We start from the raw sequence: 8,832 nt of genomic DNA, 5'->3' as shown, positions 1-8,832 counted from the left end.
TTGCGGTAGTATCGCGCCCCTGGAGCGTAGTACCGCATGTCGCAGCCTGGTCTAAGTGGATAACGGTTGGATTTCTTTCATGACTATAAAAGGGGTGTCTCCTACCTCTAGTTGACCACCTCTTCCACCTTTAAGCTCCATTGTTGCTCCAAGCTCCATTTTCGCCTGATCTCTCTCCCTAGCCAATCAAACTTGTTGATTTGCTCGGGATTGGGTGACAAGGCCCCGATCTACACTTCCACCAAGAGAGATTTGATTCCCCCCACTTATCCCTAGCGGATCTTGTTACTCTTGGGTGTTTGAGCACCCTAGACGGTTGATGTCACCTGGAAGCCATACTCCATTGTGGTGAAGCTCCGTGGTGTTGTTGGGAGCCTCCAATTTTTGTGGAGATTGCCCCAACCTTGTTTGTAAAGGTTTGGTCGCCGCCTTCAAGGGCACCAATAGTGGAATCACGGCATCTCGCATTGTGTGAGGGAGTGAGGAGAATACGGTGGCCCTAGTGGCTTCTTGGGGAGCATTGTGCCTCCACACCGCTCCAACGGAGACGTACTTCCCCTCAAAAGGAAGGAACTTCGGTAACACATCCTCGTCTCCACCGGCTCCACTCTTGGTTATCTCGCGCCTTTACTTTTGCAAGCTTAGTTGTGTAGTTTCCCTTACTTGCTCGTGTGCTTGTTGTTGTCGCATCATATAGGTTGTTCACCTAGTTGCATATCTAGACAACCTACTTTGATGCAAAGTTTAATTTGGTAAAGAAAAGCAAAAAATTGTTAATTGCCTATTCACCCCCCCCCCTCTAGTCAACCATATCGATCCTTTCAGAGTCCCATCCGGACACGGGACGAAGTCTTCTATCTTGTATCTTCATAGTCCATCAGTCCGGACCAAGTATACAATCCGGCTGTCCGAGGACCCCTTAATCCGGGACTCCCTCAATCACCACCTGTTGTTGGGTAGGAACTGGCAAGAATTGGAGATTCGCTTGAAGGATTTGTGACACACCACTGATACGTCCCCAACGTATCTATACTTTTTGATTGTTCCATGCTATTATATTATCTGTTTTGGATGTTTATGGGCTTTATTATACACTTTTATCTTATTTTTGGGACTAACCTATTAACTGGAGGCCCAGCCCAAATTGTTGTTTTCTTGCCTATTTCAGTGTTTCGAAGAAAAGGAATATCAAAAGGAGCCCAAACGGAATGAAACCTTCGGGAGAGTTATTTTTGGAACAAACGCAATCCAGGAGACTTGGAGTAGACGTCAGGGAAGCTTCAAGGAAGCCACGAGGGTCCAGGGCATGCCCTACCCCCCCTGGGCATGCCCCCACCCTCGTGGGCCCCTTGGGGCTGCCCTGACTGACTTCTTTCGCCTATATATATCCATATACCCCCAAAACATCGAGGAGCACCATAAATCGGGAGCTCCGCCGCCGCAAGCCTCTGTAGCCACCAAAAACCTATCAGGAGGCCGTTCCGACACCCTGTCGGAGGGGGAATCTATCACGGTGGCCATCTTCATCATCCCGACGCTCTCCATCACGAGGAGGGAGTAGTTCACCCTCGGGGCTGAGGGTATGTACCAGTAGCTATGTGTTTGATCTCTCTCTCTCTCTCTCTTGTTCTTGAGGTGATACAATCTTGATGTATCGCGAGCTTTGCTATTATAGTTGGATCTTATGATGTTTCTCTCTCTCTACTCTCTTGTAATGGATTGAGTTTTCCCTTTGAACTTATCTTATCGGATTGAGTCTTCAAGGATTTGAGAACACTTGATGTATGTCTTGCATGTGCTTATCTGTGGTGACAATGGGATATCACGTGATTCACTTGACGTATGTTTGGGTGATCAACTTGCGGGTTTAGTGACCTTGTGAACTTATGCATAGGGGTTGGCACACATTTTCGTCTTGACTATCAGGTAGAAACTTTGGGGCACTCTTTGAAGTACTTTGTGTTGGTTTGAATAGATGAATCTGAGATTGTGTGATGCATATCGTATAATCATACCCACGGATACTTGAGGTGACATTGGAGTATCTAGGTGACCTTAGGGTTTTGGTTGATTTGTATCTTAAGGTGTTATTCTAGTACGAACTCTATGATAGATTGAACGGAAAGAATAGCTTCGTGTTATTTTACAACGGACTCTTGAATAGATCGATCAGAAAGGATAACTTTGAGGTGGTTTCGTACCCTACAATAATCTCTTTGTTTGTTCTCCGCTATTAGTGACTTTGGAGTGACTCTTTGTTGCATGTTGAGGGATAGTTATATGATCCAGTTATGTTATTATTGTTGAGAGAACTTGCACTAGTGAAAGTATGAACCCTAGGCCTTGTTTCCTAGCATTGCAATACCGTTTACGCTCACTTCTGCTATTAGTTACCTTGCTGTTTTTATATTTTCAGATTACAAATACTCATATCTACCATCCATATTGCACTTGTATCACCATCTCTTCTCCGAACTAGTGCACCTATACAATTTACCATTGTATTGGGTGTGTTGGGGACACAAGAGACTCTTTGTTATTTGGTTGCAGGGTTGTTTGAGAGAGACCATCTTCATCCTACGCCTCCCATGGATTAATAAACCTTAGGTCATCCACTTGAGGGAAATTTGCTATTGTCCTACAAACCTCTGCACTTGGAGGCCCAACAACATCTACAATAAGAAGGTTGTGTAGTAGACATCAAGCTCTTTTCTGGCGCCATTGCGGGGAGGTGAGTGCTTGAAGGTATATCTTTAGATCTTGCAATCGAATCTTTTTGTTTCTTGTTTTATCACTAGTTTAGTCTATAAAGAAAACTACAAAAAATGGAACTGAGGGTGCCTCATATGCTTCATCTTTTTAATATCTTTTGTGAAAACGATGGAAAGGAAAATTGTTCTCAAGTGCTAGAAGAAGAAATCTATAAAATGTTTGGCACTAAATATTTGAATGATGAGCATGATTGCAATGTTGTTCGTATGAATTCTTTGAATACCCATGATGCTAATGATATGCAAAGCCACAAGCTTGGGGATGCTATGTATGATGAATATGATATTTTTTGTCCCCCAAGTTTTGATTAGCAAATTTATTATGATGAAAGCATGCCTCCTATTTATGATGATTATTTTGATGATACGTATGCCATAAATAATAAACATAACCATGAAACTTGTCATCATGATTTTAATTTTCAATTGGATTATGCTTCGCATGATAGTTATTTTGTTGAGTTTGCTCCCACTACTATTCATGAGAAGAAGTTTGCTTATGTGGAGAGTAGTAAAATTTATATGCTTATGCATCATGAAAATAATGCTTTAGGTGATGGTTATATTGTTGAAATTATTCATTATGCTACTGAAAATTATTATGAGGGAGGAACATATACTTGTAGGAATTGCAATAATATCAAGTTCCCTCTCTATCTGCTTAAAGTTTTAAAGTTATGCTTGTTTTGCCTTCCTATGCTAGTTGATTATTGTTTCCATAAGTTGTTTGCTCACAAAATCCCTATTCATAGGAAGTGGGTTAGACTTAAATGTTCTAGTCATATTATTCATGATGCTCTCTTTATGTTTCAAATCTTATCTTTTATGTGAGCATCATTGAAATCATCATGCCTAGCTAGGGGCGTTAAACGTTAGCGCTTGTTGGGTGGCAACCCAATTTTATTTTTGTTCCTTGATTTTTGTTCCTATTTAGTAATAAATAATTCATATAGCCTCTGTTTAAATGTGGTTTTATGTTTTAATTAGTGTTTGTGCCAAGTAGGACCTTTGGGAAGACTTGGGTGAAGTCTATGCGATCTTGCTGTAAAAACAGAAACTTTTTCGCTCACGAGATTAGCTGCCATTTTTTTACTGGAGAGTGATTTTAGGTTTATTATTTTTGCAGATGATTAATAGACAAATTCCTCGGGTCCACCAATTTATTTCAGAATTTTTGGAGTTACAGAAGTATTAGAATGATACAAATTACTACAGACTGTTCTATTTTTGACAGATTTTGTTTTCATTGTGTTGTTTGCTTATTTTGATGAATCTATGAGTAGTATTGGAGGGTATGAACCATAGAGAAGTTGGAATACAGTAGATATTACACCAATACGAATTTATAATGATTTCACAACAGTACCTAAGTGGTGGTTTTATTTTCTTATACTAACGGAGCTTACGGTTTTCTGTTGAGTTTTGTGTTGTGAAGTTTTCAAGTTTTGGGTAAAGATTCGATGAACTATGAAATAAGGAGTGTCAAGAGCCTAAGCTTGGGGATGCCCAAGGCACCCAAGGTAATATTCAAGGACAACCAAGAGTCTAAGCTTGGGGATGCCCCGGAAGGCATCCCCTCTTTCGTCTTCGTTCATTGATAACTTTACTTGGAGCTATATTTTTATTCACCACATGATATGTGTTTTTCTTGGAGCGTCATTTTCTTTTGTTAGTATTTGCTTGCTGTCATGAATAATGTTCTGCGTCTCTATTTTCAATAAAAATGTCAAGGATAGTCTTTACCATGCTTATTTCGCAAGTATACATGTTGCTGTTTCAAAACAGAAAGTTTACCGCTGTTGCAAAAATTCCCTAGAAAAGTCAGAATATGATAAATTGTTGAAACTTTTTGAAAAGTAAGCTATGATAAATTTTCTACAGTGTAGTATTTTTCTCATAATTATTGGAGTTAGGGAAGTATGATGAATCTTGCATTCTTTACAGACTGTACTGTTTTGGCAGATTGTTGTTATGTTTGCATTGTTTGCATATGTTTGCTTGTTTAATGATTCTATTTGAGGATAGGAGTATTAAATATGCAGAGGCATTTAGTATGCAATGTTGAATAATAATTTTAGTGATTTGTTACAGTAGAGAATGATAAGGTTATTGCGTTGATTTATACTAACTTATCTCATGAGTTATTGTTGAGTTTTGTGTGGATGAAGTTTTTAAGATGTAGGGAAGCCGTGATATAAAAGGAATTAAGGAGACACAAAAGCTCAAGCTTGGGGATGCCTGATTCCATTTTACTCTTGTTCATAACAATAAGCATATTACTTTGCTTCCTATGACTCCTGATTCCATTTTGAAAGATGATATTAATAGAGCTAATAAAGCAAAATAGGAGAAAAATAAGAGTGAAAATCGGATTGTGGCAAAATAATTTGAGTAAGAAATGAAGCCTAATAATAAACCATCTAGTGTTGCTTCTGAAATTAAATTGAAAAGTGCATATTTACTTGCCACTAAAACTGATATTGATGAATTAGATTTCAGTAAATCTGTTTGCTATGCTTTTGTGTGCGAAGAGGCATTATTTTCACTCAAGGACATGCCTTTCTCTTTGCCTCCTACTGTCACTAACATTTTGCAGGAGTTCGCTGACGTCTTTCCACAAGACGTGCCACCGGGATTACCACCAATTCGAGGGATTGAGCATCAGATTAACTTAGTTCCCTGTGCATCGCTACTCAACCGTGCACCATACCGTACCAATCCAGAGGAGACGAAGGAGATTATGCGTCAAGTACATGAGCTGCTCGACAAAGGTTATATATGCGAATCCCTTAGTCCTTGTGTTGTTCCTATTATTCTAGTGCTGAAAAAGGATGGTACATCACGTATATGTGTTGATTGTAGAGGCATTAATAATATTACTATTCGTTATCGTCATCCTATTCCTAGGCTAGATGATATGCTTGATGAACTGAGTGGCTCTACAATATTCTCCAAAGTTGATTTGCATAGTGGATACCATCAAATTCGTATGCAATTGGGAGATGAATGGAAAACAACATTTAAAACTAAGTTTGTATTATATGAGTGGTTAGTCATGCCTTTTGGGTTAACTAATGCACCTAGTACCTTTCATGAGATTAATGAAAGAAGTTTTACGTGCTTTCATTGGACGATTTGTGGTAGTCTATTTTGATGATATACCGATTTATAGCAGACCTTTGGAGGAACATTTGGAACATTTACGTGTTGTTTTTATTGCTCTACTTGATGCATGTTTGTTTGGTAACCTTGGGAAGTGCACCTTTTGCACCAACCGAGTATCTTTTCTTGGCTGTGTTGTTACTCCATAGGGAATTGAAGTTGATAAAGCCAAGATTGAAGCTATTGAGAGTTAGCCGCAATCCAAAACGGTCACAAAGTGAGGAGTTTTCTTGGACTCGCCGGTTTCAATAGGCATTTTGTGAGAGATTTTTGTTGCGGAATGTAGTAATTTCAAAAAAATTCCTACGCACATGCATAGCAACGAGAGGGGAGAGTGTTGTCCACATACCGTCGTAGACCGTAAGCGGAAGCGTTACGACAACGCGGTTGATGTAGTCGTACGTATTCACGATCCAACCGATCCAAGTACCGAACGTACGGCACCTCCGAGTTCAGCACACGTTCAGCTTGATGACGACCCCCGGACTCCGATCCAGCAGGGTCTCGGGGATGAGTTCCGTCAGCGCGACGGCGTGGTGACGATGATGATGTTCTACCGACGCAGGGCTTCGCCTAAGCACCGCAACGATATGACCGAGGTGGAATATGATGGAGGGGGGCACCGCACACGGCTAAGGAACGATCACGATGATCAACTTGTGTGTCTTGGGGTGCCCCCTGCCCCCGTATATAAAGGATCAAGGGGGGAGGCCGGCCGGCCCTAGGGGGTGCGCCAAGGAGGGGGGGAGTCCTCCTCCTAGTGGGAGTAGGACTCCCCTTTCCTAGTCCCACTAGGAAGGAGGAAGGGGGAAGGAAAGAGAGGGAGAGGGAGAGGGAAAGAGGGGCCGCGCCCCCCTCCCCTAGTCCAATTCGGACTCCCCATGGTGGGGCACCACCTCCTGGGCTGTTGCCCTCTCTCTCCCCTCAGGCCCACTAAGGCCCAATACTTCCCCGGGGGGTTCCGGTAACCCCTCCGGCACTCCGGTTTTCTCTGAAATCACCCGGAACACTTCCGGTGTCTGAATAGAGTCGTCCAATATATCAATCTTTGTCTCGACCATTTCGAGACTCCTCGTCATGTCCGTGATCACATCCGGGACTCTGAACAACCTTCGGTACATCAAAACTTATAAACTCATAATAAAACTGTCATCGTAACGTTAAGCGTGCGGACCCTACGGGTTCGAGAACTATGTAGACATGACCTAGAACTGTTTCCGGTCAATAACCAATAGCGGAACCTGGATGCTCATATTGGCTCCTACATATTCTACAAAGATCTTTATCGGTCAAACCGCATAACAACATACGTTGTTCCCTTTGTCATCGGTATGTTACTTGCTCGAGATTCGATCGTCGGTATCCAATACCTAGTTCAATCTCATTACCGGCAAGTCGCTTTACTCATTACGTAATGCATCATTTTGTAACCAACTCATTGGTCACATTGCTTGCAAGGCTTATAGTGATGAGCATTACCGAGAGGGCCCAGAGATACCTCTCCGATAATCGGAGTGACAAATCCTAATCTCGAAATACGCCAACTCAACATGTACCTTCGGAGACACCTGTAGAACTCCTTTATAATCACCCAGTTATGTTGTGACGTTTGGTAGCACACAAAGTGTTCCTCTGGTAAACGGGAGTTGCATAATCTCATAGTTGTAGGAACTTTGTATAAGTCATGAAGAAAGCAATAGCAACATACTAAACGATCAAGTGCTAGGCTAACGGAATGGGTCATGTCAATCACATCATTCTCCTAATGATGTGATCCCGTTAATCAAATGACAGCACATGTCTATGGTTAGAAAACATAACCATCTTTGATTAATGAGCTAGTCAAGTAGAGGCACACTAGTGACATTATGTTTGTTTATGTATTCACACATGTATCATGTTTCCGGGTAATACAATTCTAGCATGAATAATAAACATTTATCATGATATGAGGAAATAAATAATAACTTTATTATTGCCTCAAGGGCATATTTCCTTCAGTCTCCCACTTGCACTAGAGTCAATAATCTAGATTACACAGTAATGATTCTAACACCCATGGAGTCTTGGTGTTGATCATGTTTTGCTCGTGGAAGAGGCTTAGTCAACGGGTCTGCAACATTCAGATCCGTATGTATCTTGCAAATCTCTATGTCTCCCACCTGGACTTGGTCCCGGATGGAATTGAAGCGTCTCTTGATGTGCTTGGTCCTCTTGTGAAATCTGGATTCCTTTGCCAAGGCAATTGCACCAGTATTGTCACAGAAGATCTTCATTGGTCCCGATGCACTAGGTATGACACCTAGATCGGAAATGAACTCCTTCATCCAGACTCCTTCATTTGCTGCTTCCGAAGCAGCTATGTACTCCGCTTCGCATGTAGATCCCGCCACGACGCTTTGTTTAGAACTGCACCAACTTACAGCTCCACCGTTTAATAAAAACACGTATCCGGTTTGCGATTTAGAATCGTCCGGATCAGTGTCAAAGCTTGCATCGATGTAACCATTTACGACTAGCTCTTTGTCACCTCCATAAACGAGAAACATATCCTTAGTCCTTTTCAGGTATTTCAGGATGTTCTTGACCGCTGTCCAGTGATCCACTCCTGGATTACTTTGGTACCTTCCTGCCAAGCTTATTGCTAAGCATACGTCAGGTCTGGTACACAGCATTGCATACATGATAGAGCCTATGGCTGAAGCATAGGGAACATCTTTCATTTTCTCTCTATCTTCTGCTGTGGTCAGGCATTGAGTCTGACTCAACTTCACACCTTGTAATACAGGCAAGAACCCTTTCTTTGCCTGATCCATTTTGAACTTTTTCAAAACTTTATCAAGGTATGTGCTTTGTGGAAGTCCAATTAAGCGTCTTGATCTATCTCTATAGATCTTGA

Source organism: Triticum dicoccoides, chromosome 2B, assembly GCF_002162155.2.
Source record: "Triticum dicoccoides isolate Atlit2015 ecotype Zavitan chromosome 2B, WEW_v2.0, whole genome shotgun sequence".
Lineage (NCBI taxonomy): Eukaryota > Viridiplantae > Streptophyta > Magnoliopsida > Poales > Poaceae > Triticum > Triticum dicoccoides.
Note: the sequence above shows the minus strand (reverse complement) of the source record.